Here is a 16,042-nt window from a genome sequence, read left to right as displayed (position 1 = left end):
TGTCTTATGGTTAAGAGGACAGGCTTTGCAGTAAGAGAAGTCTGTCTTCAAAGCCTGGCTGTGCTACTCACTATCTGTGTGATTATGGGCAAGTAAAGTAACACCTCTATGCCTTAGCTCTATTGCTTGTCAAATGGGAATGACTAGACTATCTACCTCAAGGTAGGTGCTCCTACATGGTAACTGTTTATGTGCACAACCTCAGGATGCTTACTGTCTCCCTTTGTATTACAGTAATTTTTTTCAGACTGCATGTACCTTTAAGGCAGCTCTGTATCTCTCATGGTGCCTAACATAGGTGCTTGATTGATAATTATTGATTGATTGATTATAGTTGCTAACACTGACCAGATGCCTACTATGTGTGGCACTGTTCTGACCCTTGATGTAGGGACAACTTTATGGAGTAGGAACTCCTATTTGCCCACTTTTTCACTTGAGAGAATGGAGGTAGAGAGAATGCTAAGTAGACTAAATTAGATTGGCCTGGTATGGTGGCTCACTCCTGTAATCTCAACCTTTGTGAGGTCAAGAGTTCAAGACTAACCTGGCCAACATAACAAAACCCCATCTCTACTAAACATACAAACATTAGCTGGGTGTGGGGTGCATGCCTGTAATCCCAACTACTCAGGAGGTTGAGGCATAAGAATTGCTGGAACCTGGGAAGCATAGGTTGCAGTGAGCTGAGATTGCACCACTGCACTTCAGCCTTGGTGACAGCGCATGACCCTGTCTCAACAAAAATTGACTAAGATTATTGAGAAAGTGAGAAGCAGGGTCAGGATTTGAAGCCAGGCATCTGGCTCTAGAGCCCGCATATTCACTACTACACTATGCTGTTTCCTGGGGATGTGTTTAATGAGGTCCTGCAGTTACAGCAGTCACAGTCGGGACTTCGGTGGGGATAAAGGTGGCTATACAAGTCCTCACATTCTCTAAGTTGGGGAGGTTACAGCTCCTTTACGTCACTAATGCATTGCATTCATTTCATTCCAGGGTGTGTTCAATGCCTGGTGCATGCTTTTTTGAATTTGCTACTGACTCATTAGGGTGGATTTGCTTGTTCTTTTTCCTTCAGCTATGCAGACCTCTCCAGGCGGTCTCACTTTATCTCCCTTATACTTATGCAAGATTTAGGGCTAAAAGTATTCCATGGAATAGAGCAAACCAAGCTGACTGAATATGTGCCCGTGATCTTCTAAGGTCCTGTCAACTCCTTCTCCAGCCTGAGAGGATCACTGACTCAAGAGGCAGTGGTCTAGGACCCTAATGGAAAGAATGCTGGCCTGGAGGTCAGATATTTAGCCTCAGTTCCAGCTCTGCATTTTGCCAGCCAAGAGCCATACCCAGGGAATTTAATCTCTAGTTTCACTTTCTGTTTGTAAACTGTAGGACCTTTCCCAGCTTGACATTTGCAATTCATGTAATTTCTGTCTTACCTGCCTGACTGTATTTTACAAATATTTATGTGAGGGCTGCTGATATAGTTTGGCTGTGTCCCTACCCAAATCTCATCATGAATTGTAGCTCCCATAATTCCCATGTGTTGTGGGAGGGACCCGGTGGGTGGTAACTGAATCATGGGGGCAGTTTCCCCCATATAGTTCTCATGGTAGTGAAAAATCTCATGAGATCTGATGGTTTTATAAGGGAAAACCCCTTTTGCTTGGTTTTCATTCTATTTTGCCTGCTGCCATGTAAGATGTGCTTTTTACCTTCTGCCATGATTGCGAGGCCTCCCCAGCCCCTGGAACTGTAAGTCCATTAAACCTCTTTTTCTTTATAAATTACCCAGTCTCAGGTATGTCTTTATCAGCAGCATGAAAGCAGACTAATACAGCTGCCAGGTATAAAGTCTACAGCTAAGTATGAGGAAGGCATGATCTTTGCATTTAAGCAGTTCTTGGTCTGGTGGACTTGGAGAGCTGATATTCTGGGAAGGGGATAATCAGGTATCAGAATAACCTGAGGCACCTGTTAAGAATGCAGATTCCTTGTCCCTGCCTCTGTGTTGAACTAGAGTCTCTGGTTCTTATGCATGACAAGGTAGAGAACTGTCACAGTTTGTCCTTGGATGATGGACCACAGATGGAACACCCAGCAGGAGGTAACTGCTCCACTGAGGATGGCATTCATCTCTGTACCACCTGCATGTTTTTTGCTATAACTGCATGAGCCTGCTCTATTATTTACTTAATAGTTTTCTTTAAATTCCTTCACTTGATGATCTGAAATGTGTTTATTTGAAACGAAGACTATGGCATAAATGTCGATGGTGAGCAAATGCTGCTTGCCATGCTAGAAAGCAACTGTCAAAGGAATGCAATGAAAAAGAAATCATGCTATGCGGCTAGACACTGCCGAGGCTATGCACTGTCTAAATGGGTCAAAATGGGTGATTAGCAAGTATCAGAGAGATGAGCTTGTGCTCAGAGAAAGGAAGCCCAGTTACTGAAGCAGAGGTCAATGTGATGTGGATGCTGATCACTTGAATATTGAACAAAAGGAACAGCTCTCAAATGTATTTCTTGACCTTTCTCAGGTAAACATTCTAGTTACAGACCAGTATATGAAACAGATTAACAACAAGAGCAAGACAAAAACCAAAGCAGCTGCTCTGCCAAAATCCAGGATAGGGAATCTATTTCCTCCCATGTCAGACCCTAAAGCCCTCAGATTGCACGTTGAGAAGTTCTGATTTAGGGAACAGGAGACTCCTGGAGGCCTGGTGAGCATGCAGGTTTGCGGTTTCATGAGGCTTTGTTACAGCACGAACTGTAGGAGCAAGGATAAAGGGTAGGTGAGGGGGCCTGGCGTGGTGGCTCACATCCGTAATCCCAGTGCTTTGAGAGGCAGAGGCAGGAGAATAACTTAAGGGCAGGAATTTGAGACCAGCCTAGGCAATATAGTGAGACTCTGTCTCTACAAAAAATTTAAAAATTAGCAGTGTGCAATGGTACATGCCTGTAGTTCCAGCTACTCTGGAGGCTGAGGTGGGAGGATCACCTGAGCTCAGTAGGTTAAGCTGTGATTGTACCACTGCATTCCAGCCTGGACAACAGAGTGAGACCCTCCCTACTAAAAAAAAAAAAAAAAAAAAAAGGTAGGTGAAGGAGAGTGATGAGAGGACATTGGGCACAAATGGGCGATTTTGTGAGATTTTCTGACCCAGGAGTAAGGTTATTTTGTTTTATTTTACTAGTGTCCTCAGATTTAGGGAAAGAAGAGGAGTGGTGTGTTCCTGGCCTGGGGCAAATCACTGGGTTTGCCCCTTTGTTCTGGGAGATACAACCAAATCTAGGAATAGTGGCTATGGAAGTCCAACCTATATTTCAGATTATTTGTAAAGAAATAAAAATGTTTTTGGAACTTGGGGTTATCTGTGCTCCTGTCCCTGTAGCTCTAGTGAGTCAGGAGTCAACTGAGCTCAGAGGGAAACCTCATGTGCTCATTCGAAGCTCTCCTCGGGAACCTTTTGTGATGCCCGATTGGAAGACTTTGGCCCTGGGGAAAAGTCTAGGCTGAATCAGTGTGTTCAACTTTAGAGGTAAATCATAGTTAGATGAAGTTGTCATTCTTTTTTTTTTCACTTAAGACAGAGTCTTGCTCTGTCACCCCAGCTGAAGTACACTGGAGTGATCTCAGCTCACTGCAACCTCTGCCTCCCAGGTTCAAGTGATTCTCCTGCCTCAGCCTCCCAAGTAGCTGGGATTACAGGTGCTTGCCCGCACACCCAGTTACTTTTTTGTATTTTTAGTAGAGACAGGATTTCATTATGTTGGCCAGGGTGGTCTTGAACTCCTGACCTCGTGATCTGCCTGCCTCAGCCTCCCAAGGTTCTGGGGTTACAGGCGTGAGCCACCATGCCTAGCCTGAAGTTGTCATTCTTAACATAGGAAGTTTAGCCAAGATGGTGGCCAGCTGCAGTGGCATTCCACCAGATTCCCTCTGTGGGCCTGACACACACACCCCTGGGCTCCCGGGAATATTGGCTGTGAGTGGCTCAGAGCTGGGATTTGCTCTTAGCAATGGAGAACTGCTTCCTCCAAGTCTGAGCCCTTTTATCCCTCTCAGGGGGTGGCTTGAGAGTAACTGGCTGATAGAGGAGTACAGAGGCCTGGCCTCTTGCCTCCATCTGGGGAACTCTGAGGGCAATCCCAGTGCCAGACCCCAGGAGGCATGGCTCGGGTCTAGGTTGTGTCTGCATCCTGAGTCAGCTCCCATCTTCCTGTTTTCTTGGTGACATCATGATATGAAATCAGACAATGGAATTAGCAATATTAAGTTTCCAGGAAGGTAGAACTCCCCAGAGGGAGGAGGGAGGTTCCACGAGATGAGGCTGCTGAGAGCTGCAGAACCCCTCTCCTAAGGCTCTGTGCAGTGGGGCTCAGCCCTGTGCTCAGGGACAAATAAGAAAGCCTGAGCCAATGCATGTCACACTGAATGTATATACATATATGTACCCATGCACAATTCAAATATAACCATGCACCCCAGTGAGTAGGGGTTTGTCTGTGTGTATATCTGCCCCAGATCTAGTTTCTATTCCACCCGGATCTGCTTAGCCTCACCTTCCCTCTGGTTCTTGGCTGTCTGATGAGCAGAGAACCCCAGCTGCTTTCTCTGTCACCTCGCCTCCTAGCACTGCCATCTGTCTCAGCCTCCCCAGTGAGGACCAGACCTTGGCGAGACCTCTGTGACATCTGCTGTGGTGGTAGCCATGACAGCTCTGAGCTGGATGAACTGACCGCATGCCATGGGGAACAAGACTTGGTTTCCCCAGTGGCTGCCTGGAGGAGGTGGGAAATGTGACTGGGAAGTGTAGGGAATTTTAACATCCCATTGGGTGAACTTTGACCCAGAAGGGACAGGAGACAGCAAAGAGCCAGGAAATACATGACTCACTTTGTCTGGCCCTCCTGGGTTGTGCAGGGTGCCGAGGCTGCATGTGGACTGTCTCAGTTGGTTTGGCTGCTGTAACAAAATGCCATAGTCTGGGTGGCTCATAAACAATGGAAATGTATTTCTTAGTTCTGAGGCCAGAATCCAGGATCGAGGCTCTGGCAGATCCAGCATCTGTGACAGCCTGCTTCCTGGTTCACAGATGGTTGTCCTGTCACTGTGTTCTCACATGGCAGAAGGGGCCAATGAGCTTTCTGGGGTATCTCATAAGGACACAAGTCCCATTTTTGAGGGCCCCTCCCTAATGACCTCATCATCTCCCAAAAGGCCTCTCCACACCATCACCCTGGGGCTTAAGATATCAACACATACGTTTTTGGGGGGACACAAGCATTTAGACCATAATATGGTCTTTCTGAGACTTCTAGTGTGACAAAGCAACTGGCTGTGTTTTTTTGTGACCCTGTAGCCACCTCAGTAACACACAACTTTTATTTATTTCTGTCCTTCCCTGTCTCACTTGCCTTCCCCCACCTCACTCCTGTGGTTCTGGGGATGAATCATAGCAATGAGTTGGTACAAGATTTGCTTCAGTCCAGGCAAGGTGGCTTGGGCCTGTAATCCCAGTGCTTTGGGAGGCTGAGGAGGGAGGATAGCTTGGAGCCAAGAGTTCAGGACCAGCCTGGGCAACATAGTGCAACTCCATCTCTACAAAAAAAGGTTTGCTTCAAGCTCCGCTTTCTCAGGAGCCTGGGGTAAGATGCCATCTTAGAGCCTTTGTGTACATTTAAATAACATCTTATGTTTGAGTGCTGTGTTTGGCATCTTAATGTATATGAAATACCTACATGTGTGTGTCTGTTGAACTGAACGAATATGTGTGCTAACATCTAAGTGAATGTGGGAAAGATCTAATAATTGACCACAGCTGGGGGTTGATACATGTGAAAATTAGGATATTAGCTATCTATTGCTGCATCACAAATTACCCAGAATACAGCAGCTCAAAACAACTAACATTTATTGTCTCACAGTTTATAAGTGGGTCAGGTAGCCGGGGGCTGCTTAGTTGGTGACTCTGGCTCAAGGTCCCTCATGAGGCTGCAGTCAGGGGGTCACAGTGTTGGCAAGGGGCTCACGGCCCAAAGTGGGTGGGTCTGCTTTTCTGCTCACTGTCCTGGCTGTCAGCAAGATTCATGCTGTTGCCACATGAGCCTCTCCACAGGGCTGCCTCATGATGTGGTGGCTGCCTTGCTCTAGAGAGAGCAAGAGTGAACCCCAGAAGGAAACAATAGTTCTTTTTTTTGAGCTGGGGTCTTGCCATGTTACCAGGCTGGTCTCAAATTCCTGGCTTCAAACAGTCCTCCCATTTCAGCCTCCCTGCTGAAATTATAGGAGCAAACCACTGCTCAGCCAATAGTCCTTTTTTTAATTCTTCAATTTTAAAACGACTTATTTTTAGAAACAGGATTGCACTGTCAGCCAGGCTGGAGGGCAGTTATGTGATCACAGCTCACTGCAGCCTCAATTTCCTGGGCTCTAGGGTTCTTCCTGTCCTAGCCTCCCAAGTAGCTGGGACTACAGGCTCATACCACTGTGCCCAGCTAATTTTTAATTATTATTATTTTTTTTGCATAGATTGGGTTCTTATTATATTGCCCTGGCCTAGTCGTGAACCCCTGGCCTTAAGCGATCCTCCCACCTCAGCCTCCCAAAATATTGGGATTATAGGCATGAACCACTCTACCCAGCTATGGTCTTTTTATAACTGACTCTTGGAAGTGACACACCATCACTTCTGCCATTTTCTGTTCTTTAGAGGTGAGTCAATAAACCTACCCCACACTCAAGGGGAGAGAATACCAGGAGGGGGGACATCTGGGGGCTGTTAGAGGTTGCTGGCCACAGTTAGCATACTGTTCCAGTTGGAACCTATACCGACAGTCACTGACTAGTCTTGAAAACATCTGTTTTGCCCCACAATCCTCTTGCATGTATTTTAGAAATTGTTCTGCTTTAGCAGAATAGATAAGTGGAAGGGCCTTATAAACTGTAAAGTACTTATAAATTGTAGTTGTTACTGGCTGAGTGCGGTGGCTCATGCCTATAATCCCAGCACTTTGGGAAGCTAAAGCAGGTGGATCACCTGAGTTTGGGACCAGTCTGGCCAACGTGGCCAGGTATGGTGGTGCATGCTTGTAATCCCAGCTACTCAAGAGGCTGAGGCAGAATTGTTTGAACCCGGGAGGCGGAGGTTGCAGTGAGCTGAGATCGCACCATTATACTCCAGCCTTGGTGATACAGTGAGATTCTGTCTCCAAAAAAAAATTGTAGTTGTTACTAAAGAAGCTTCATCAACAGGGTCTTTTTCCCTAGATGTGGTTCACAGCCACCTAGCAGGCTTACTTTAATTTATTAAAGCAAAGTGCAATACACAGAACCCTGTGTTTAAAAGATGCATATTCACTCCTCATTCATCCCTACCCTCAGGCTCAAATGCTGTAACCAGATATGGACCTGAGGCCATGCCAAAATGAAGGAAAAAACCATCTGGTCAATTTAATCAATCCAATAAAAGCATCCTTTCAAACTGGTCCAAATATTTGGAGCCCAGACCTCTAGGTAAATGACTGGCTGAATTTTTGGATTTGACTGATAAGATGATTTGGGGTTATATAGACACTACTTAAGAGAGCAAGGGTCAAGTAGCAAACAGAGAGTCTAATTGGGCTTAAAACTTGGAGTCCTTGCCCTGAGCCAGGCTGAGCTCACCATCCGGCTCCTGGGAGGGGCTCCGAGTCTGTGGGTGGAAGACTCAAAAGAGCTCATCCAGTTTCATTTTTCTGGGCATTCATCAGGGGGATGTTTTCTGTCTGTCGCTGTCCTCTGATTCCTCCCACCTCCATTTTAGATGTCACGGATGATGGATGACTTCCTGAGGTTGCCTCTTCCGTAATGCATCCGTTCTCCATTCTCTGGGGGAACCACTCTTCCCAGCTCTTCTCCTTGGACAATTCTGTTTGGGCCAAGGCACAAACCCACACCATCCTGGGGGGCTCTCAGCTTACGGGGAGTTCTATTAACCTCTTCTCGTTCCCAGAATCATTTTATGGACTTAGAACAAAGACAGGCTCAGAGGTCCTGGAGGGAAACCAAGGGAGAGGAAGCTGGGATGATGGGGGAAACTGAGAAAGGGAGGGGGAAACATGAAGAGACCTTTCTGTAGTACATTAGCTCAAGGAGGTGATCATGCAAAACGCTTAGGACAGTAGCTGGTGCACAGTAAACACTCAGGATCGGTTAGCTGTTGTGATCATTATTACCCTCATTATCATCTGCATTTCTCAGGGCAATTTATTGCTTTTTGCTTTGTGATAGTAATCTCTGAAATTCAAATGGGGTGATGGACCCAGAGCTCCTAGCACTGGGCTTGATGGGAAGTAGGTACTTCACAAAAGTTCTCTCTTCTCTCAGTATCTGTTCTTCCAGGTTTCTCTGTGTCTCACACAGTGCCCGGCAGAAAGTTGATGGGAATCCAATCTGGCAACTGAATAAAGAAGCCTCATTTTGTTTGGTATACCTACAAAGAGGCTGTTGAGAAATGGTTCTCAGCAAAGAGTACTTTTTGCCCAGGAAAGGGCACTGTGGCTATGCATGTCACCATGAGGAAGGGCAACAGGCTGGATGTCTGCAAAAAAGACTGCCATTTTCTCTTGCTGTGAAATTCAGGTGGATGGGCCATGCCTGGATTTCTCAGTGAGGGTTGATCACTGCCCCCTGCATTGCAGCTACCCCCACCAACATCCTCCTCTAATGGTCTGCCCCCCAAAATATTGGCTCTGGATTTCACTTGGAGGCTTTATAACACCTAGTGGGTAAGCAAGATCCTGACTCCTTTTCACTAAGGTGCCCTTCCCAGATCTGCTTCTTGCTTGCTTCCTTCCTTCCTGCCCATAGAAAGGACTCACACTTCCTATGATATTTATATTGATGTGCCTTGCTGTAGCCTGAAAGGTTCTTTATAGATGTTGGTACCACATGGTAACCCAAAGTTTTGTTTGCTCTTCTCCTGCGGTGCCTATGGACTTCTCAGTGCTTGTCCTGCGATCTCTGTACCTGTGTGTCCTGCATCTATGACAAGCATGCTGTGTAGCTTCACCCCATCCCTACAAAATAAATGCTAGAACGACTGCATTTTACAGATGAGAAAGTAGCCTCACAGCAGTGATGTTTTTTGTTTGTGGTCGATACATTAGGTGATTACATGAACCCCTTCTCTCTCTTTTAACTACAAAACCTGGAAACCTAAATATTCCCTCTCCCAGCCTTGTTTGTGGCTAGAAGTGGTCATCTGATGGTACTGACCACTAAGGCCCTCTTGGAACTCTCTGGGCCTCTCATGGACTAATAAATGGACAGATGTTGCTAGAATGGCTTCCCTTCTCCCATCTGTCTGTCTTTCCTGAATATGGACGTGGTATCTGGAGCAGGGTCAGCTATGTTGAGACTTAGATGACAAAAATCAATTAGCAAATGATGGCACAGTGGAAAGATAGAAATACCTGGAATTCATTATGGCATCACTGAAGTCTTAACCAGTGCAAATAACCGCCTGCCTCAAAGCACCTGAAAGATATGTGGCTGTCCTCGGGGAAGAATGAGAGCCCTCCTTAGGAGTCACAGAACATCTTTGGTCTGTCTCAAGGCATAGTGAAAGGAGTGGCTGAGGGGACAACTAGGAAGTCTGCTTCCCTCCCATGACCGACCCAGAGTTTTGAGCAAATCTCTGGGAAAAGCGCCAGGGATGGGTCTGCTGAGAGCTGTCCACCAGGGTGGTGCTGATATGCACATTAATGCCACCTAGCTACTAAGGAGACAGGGAGCTGTCCCTGCAACAGCCACAGCGAACTGCTTGCTGTCTGACTGCAGCACAGCAAAGAGAGGTCAAGGGGTGTGTGAATGTGCGTGCCTGCTTGTGCGTGTGTGTGTGCGCACGTGTGCATGCATATGTGCATGTGTGTGATTTTCAGGTAGTGTGGCTATTTCTACCACTTCAATGAAAAGTCATCCCTGACAACTGGGAGAGCTCATAGGCTATGGCCTTTCAAAACATTCTTCACTAAGGGGAGAGCTGAGTCTGGTGAGGATGGAGGGCTGGGGTTCAAGTCAGCTATAAAAGAGTCTGAATTCTCTCCTACTCTCTTTGGTCTGGAGTAAGGGCTTGCCTGGGAGACGTGGAATACAACCAACAGGTCTGTGTAGACAAGTTGCCTAGTTTGGGGCTGATTTTTAGGTAAGTGAGAAGTAAAACCTGCAAGTGCTTCTTTCCTGAAGCATATCAAGGAAATGTCCTACCAGGGCCTTCTTCTGGGATGTGCTCTTCTAAGAGAGTTTATGGGCTCTTAGGTGTTAGGTTTTCTTCTGAGAATCCCAAGGGTTGGATGTTTGGCTTATCTTTTTTGCTGTCCTGTCTTGACACAACCTTGCCAAATGGCCTAGCCCGTAATTTTTATTTGTTGCTTCCCATCTCTCAGTAAATGCACAATTCTAAGCATTTTTTGTTGTTGTTGCTGATAGTAACTGCTGAGAAACTGACATGGGTAAAAACAGAAACAGAAAACAAACATAGGTCAGTTGCTAAGTTACCTGCTGTCTTAAAAGCTTTTGAGAAATAGCTGGGACTGATCTTGGTTGAAATCTAAATGGAGCTTCTTTTGACTCTAGTTAACCCCTTTCTGACCCTTTCACTGGTCTATCTATTGGATTTTTTCATCCCTTGATTTCTCTTTTGATTTTCTGGGCCAGTGCTTCTGTACCTCCCACCTTTCTGAGACCTCCCAGCCTCTGCCTTCCACAGGACCTGGTAGAAGGGAAGAGGGGAAGATGCAGCAGGAGGGTGTGCATATGACAGTCTCAGAAAAAAGGACTCTGGTATGGTTCACCTCCACCTGTGAGGAACTGCCAGGTGTTTATCCTGTCCTCCAAATCACACATCTCTCAGGAAAGCTTCTTTGGAAATGCCTCTATCTCTATGACCTTAGAAGGAGCCCGTTGCAATGTTTAATAGCCCTGGGATTAAATAATTTTTTTTTTGAGACTGAGTCTCACTCCATTGCCCAGGTTGGAGTGCAGTGGCATGATATTGGCTCACTGCAACCTCTGCCTCCCGGGTTCAAGTGATTCTCCTGCCTCAGCCTCCTGAGTGGTTGGGATTACAGGTGTGCACCATCACACCGAGCTAATTTTTGTAATTTTAGTAGAGAAAGCGTTTTAGCATATTGGCCAGGCTGATTTTGAACTTCTGACCTCAAGTGATCCACCTGCCTTGGCCTCTTAAAGTGCTGGAATTAAAGGCATAAACCACTGCGCCCAGTCCAAATACATTATCTTCTAACATCCAACTTACATAAATTGAGACCTGCTTTTCTTTGACCTGAGGAATTATTTCTTAGCCTTTCTCCTAATCTTCCCACTCCATGCAAACTTTTTATGAAGGCAAAGGAGTAATTCTCAAACCTCCTGCCCCAATATTATTTGGGACTCAATATATATTTATTGAAGGAATGAAGAGTTTCCTTCTCATTCAGTCTTGGGATGCAGGTAGAGGCAGTCCTGTGTTACGGACAGTGTGAGTGGCTAAGGAGGATGCGGTGATCCTAGATCACTATTGGGAAGTGGAACTGCTTGGTCCTCAACTCCTCACCCTGGGTCCTTTCTTGGAGTCCCATGGTAGGCTTATGGCCAGATAGGTCTTTTTATTGGAGAGCTCGTGACTTGTGCTTGCTAATTTAAAGAGAGGGTCTTATGTAGCTGTGCCTCTGGCTTTAACTGCCATTTCCTATCTCCCTTTCCCAATTACCAAACTTTCCCCATTTTTCAGTTTTCTATTTAAACTCTCTCTTTTCTGTCTCATCTCCCCAGATAGAAGTTTGAATGTGGGTTTCTGAGAATAAGGGCTTAGCAAACAACAATCAGACATAGACTGACCTTAGCAATCTAAGGAGGCCAGCAAGAAGGCTGTCCTCTTTTGGCGCCTAGAGTCAAGATATGCAAGATCACTCAATTAACACTAAATTAATCGTATATTATACTGCACCCAACCAAAATGTTTCTCTAGTTAGTTAAGAACTCACAGATGCCAAAAAGGTAACTGGATTAAGAATATTTTGAAACATTCTGGGTATCAGCATTAGAAATCCTGAGGTTATGGTCAAGAAGGATTTAGTACTGGTAAGAGATGCTGTCACAAGAAAACAAGAGAAGGTTTTAGTAATAATTCAAGTACAGTCTCCCTATCCTCTGTGGTCATTCACTCTCTCTGCTGTCTATGTCCCATTTGCTGCCCACAAACTCATCTGCTGTCTCCCTACGAGCCCCCACTTCACCCTTGGGTCCCAGATTGTTTTTAGTCACCACGTTATGTGTTCTTTTTTCTGTCACCTATGCATTTTCCATAACAGGACTCTATTTCTTGTTGAGGTTGGGTTCCCTAAGAGAGATTGGTTCTCTGGCACACAGAGAAGTGGTACTCTGCCATGTATCTGTGGGGTGATCTTCCCAGCACAGTTTGGGAACTTCTGCTTTGTAGAACTCCAGATTTAACAAAACCGTCATTAGTGAGTGATTATCCACTTTACAAAGGATTCCTTTAAATAGCGAAGTCCCAGAATGAGCTTAAAATAGATTTAATTTAACCCAAGTCCAATTTGTACACCCTGTTCAATAGCATGCTGATTGTTAGGGATGAGGTGCATGTGTGCTTATTTATAGACTAATTCCTCGTTTGTCCTTTTAAACCCCCTACTTCTTACCTAGAAGACCACACTCCCTCTTTCAAATTCCTCGAGATTCACTTCTGGGAGAGGGCTATTTTCTAATGAAAAAGAGAATCAGCTCGGTCCCATCATTACTATTGCCCATGATTAGAGAGAGGGGATTTTCTTCGCTAAAGACTTCCCCAAGACACATAGCCTCTTCCGACTCTCTTTTCAGTTCTCTGCGTCCTTCTCTGTCTCTGAGAACACACCATCAGCAATTGTAAAGTTCACACTTGACTTTAGTATCAGTCTTTGGGTTCCTGTTATCAAGGCAGTGCCCACACCACTCATGGGCTTTGGGATAACAGTAGGAAAGGCTATGGCCTTATTGCCTGTACCCATCATTAAAACTAGACAAAGAGACCTCCTCTGTTGAATCTCTATCTGAAATTCTGCAAAAGATATTGCATAGTTCAGTACACATGGCATGTGGTTGTCCTGCTATGGCCATGTCTATGGGATTCTTGCTAATCTGGTGAAAATGGAGGTAATTTAAGAAGAAAATTCAGCTTATCTGTAAAATTATTGCTTGAGTGTTTCACATGTCAGTGGGATACTTTGGAGGACATGGAGTCCTCATCCATATGTAATTGCTAAAGAACTATTTAAAGAAACAGTTTAACAAATTATTGCCATGGTCTCCTTCATGGTCGTCCTAAAGTTTCACCTCTTTCTCATGAAAATTTATCCTTTCTTAACTGTGTGTCTCAAACTTTAATGCGCACATGAATCATCTGGGGAGCTTATTAAAAGATAGATTCTGATTTAGTACGTTTGAAATAGGGCTTGAGGTTTTTAGAATTTCCAACAAGCTGCTGGGTGTTACTGATGACGTTGGTCTAAGCACCACACCCTGAGTAGCAAGGCTCTCTAAACTACCAGAGCGGTCATTCCAAATGTGAATCTGATCATGTCACATCCCTGCTTTATTTCTATTTTTTGAGACAGGGTCTCACTCTATCACCCAGGCTGGTATGCAGTGATACAATCATGACTCGCTGCAGCCTCAACCTCCTGGGCTTGGTGATCCTCCCACCCCAGCCTCCTGAGTAGCTATGACTATAGGTGTGTACCACCATACCCGGCTAACATATTATATTTTTTATAGAGATGAGGTTTCACCTTGTTACCCAGTCTGGTCTGGAACTCCAGGATTCAACTGATCTGCCTTTATGGTTAAGGTAAAAATCTTTCACTGACACAATAATCGATATAATTATAATTTATAATCAATCTCCTGCCTGCCTTTCCAGTGTCATCCATCATGCATGCTGTTTCAAGAACTGCTCAAGCTCTTCTCTCCCTTTGCCTGTGCATTCGTCCCCATTGATCTGGCAGATTTCCACTCATCAATCAGCTCATACATCTCCTCCTCCAGGAAGACTCCCCTGTCACCTCGAGGCCACTGTGCTTCCCCCTTGGAAGGAAGTATTTACTGTGTAACTTGATCACATATTGCAAGGCTGGAAAGTTTTGTCTACATTTCCTTCTCCCCATTAGACCTTCAGTTCCTGCCTCGGTCATGTTCACATCATCTCAGAACCTCCAGCTCCTAGCCCTGTTCCTGGCACACTTGATAAATATTTGAGTGAATGTGGAAATGAGCTTGTAATTTTGTCTTTTTGCTCCCTACATGGTGCTTGCTCAGCTAAGGTCAATCTCTCTCCGACTGTTGTTTGCTAAGCCCTCATTCTCAGAAACCCATGTTCAAGCTTCTATCTGGGGAGATAAGTCAGGTGTACAGGAGTTGTGTCTAATTCCATGGCCTGAACATTAGCAGCAGTTAATTCATTGCCGTTGTTTGGAAAATGTTAATTAATCAACATGATTCTCCTGGTGCTCAAGGGAAAAAGTCAAACTGCTTTAAAAGCAGCGTTTACTGCTTCAGGTAAGGAAACTCTGCTAACTAAGGCTACGTTCTCAGGCCAAGCTGCCCATTAGAACCACTTGGGAATTTTTTAAAAAATACTGATGTTTGGGTCCTATCCCCAGGAATTCTGATGTAATTGGTCTGGGGGTAGGATCTGGCATCAATGTTTTAAATTTCTACCCAGAGAATCCATTGAAATCCATTTTGCCAAGGTAAGCATCATAACTAGCAATCATAACTCTTTCCTAGCGATTAGTTGCCACTTGTCTGATGATGGATTATCCGACTATTGTTCCCCCGTAAAAAATCTTGATTAAAGTTTATTCTTGACACAATTAGCAAAGGTGACAAAGTTCTTACTTCAACATATTCACTAGCTCTCATGTACCGGTAGGCTTCTATGCAGTCTTTAACTTTACCAAGAGGTCTTTTGAATTAAAACCCTGTGGGGGCCAGGTGCGGTGGCTCACGCCTTTAATCCCAGCACTTTGGGAGGCCGAGGCGGGTGGATCACGAGGTCAAGAGTTCGAGACCATCCTGGTCAACATGGTGAAACCCCGTCTCTACTAAAAATACAAAAAATTAGCTGGGCACGGTGGCGTGTGCCTGTAATCCCAGCTACTCAGGAGGCTGAGGCAGGAGAATTGCCTGAACCCAGGAGGCAGAGGTTGCAGTGAGCCGAGATCGCGCCATTGCACTCCAGCCTGGGAAACAAGAGCGAAACTCCGTCTCAAAAACAAACAAACAAACAAACAAAAAAACCCCTGTGTATCACCCCAACCATGTTCAAATCAGAGAGAAGGAGAATCAGCTTTGGATGGCTTTCCATCAGTCCCAGGATTGCTGCTTAGCTCTAGAGTGGACCCAGCTGTGGGAAGAGTTCAGATTAGGGCCAGTGTACAACTTTTTAGTTTCTCTGGGTCAGTTTGAATAGAGTAATTTCTTTGAAGAATTGTGCAGTCTTAGAGCCCCCAGATAGCATTTTCTGAATTAATGATCATTTTGAGATAAAGCTGCTACTGATATTCCTTCATTGGCACAGAGAATTAGCAGTAGTACTTACAAAGGCTTAGCTCACAGAGCCTTGAAAAATCAGATGTGCTTTCACTGGGGGCTCATTTTCCCTTTAGAGGGGTTGGGCTTCGCAAGAGCCTGGTCCGGGTGCATCAGAGGAGACTGATGTGATTCCCCTGCTCCCTTCTTTCTGGGCAGATAGATGGGAACAGGGTCCTGGGAGCCACTGTTCAGTAAAGGGGAGTTTGATAAACAGAGGCCAATAGCACTGTTGCACATTCCCTAAGGCTGTAGTGCTTTCTAGCATTAAATCCATTGGCACAAAGGGCTCAGTAGGATAAAGAGGGCACAGGCTGGTAAACTTCTGGTCAATTGATAGTTTAATGTCCCTCATGGTCCCCAGTCTGGCTTAAAGAAGGTTTCTTTTTTTTTTTTT

The 16,042-nt window shown here is 45.3% G+C and overlaps 1 protein-coding gene across 5 annotated transcripts in view; it reads left to right on the top strand.

Moving 5' to 3' along the window:
• MSRA (methionine sulfoxide reductase A) overlaps positions 1–16,042 on the top strand; it is a 509,296-nt gene that overhangs the window by 22,838 nt on the left and 470,416 nt on the right. Inside the window, exon 2 of one of the 5 annotated variants that reach the window (XM_078347103.1) lies at positions 13,831–13,903. The exons of the other annotated variants lie outside the window; for them this stretch is intronic. The gene's annotated coding sequence lies outside the window, so the exon portion shown is untranslated. The remainder of the gene's footprint in view (positions 1–13,830; positions 13,904–16,042) is intronic. 5 annotated transcript variants of the gene reach the window in all.

This window comes from Callithrix jacchus, chromosome 13, assembly GCF_049354715.1.
Source record: "Callithrix jacchus isolate 240 chromosome 13, calJac240_pri, whole genome shotgun sequence".
Classification (NCBI taxonomy): Eukaryota; Metazoa; Chordata; class Mammalia; order Primates; family Cebidae; genus Callithrix; species Callithrix jacchus.
The sequence above is the reverse complement of the archived record's forward strand: the minus strand, read 5'-3'. Positions and strand labels throughout refer to the sequence as shown.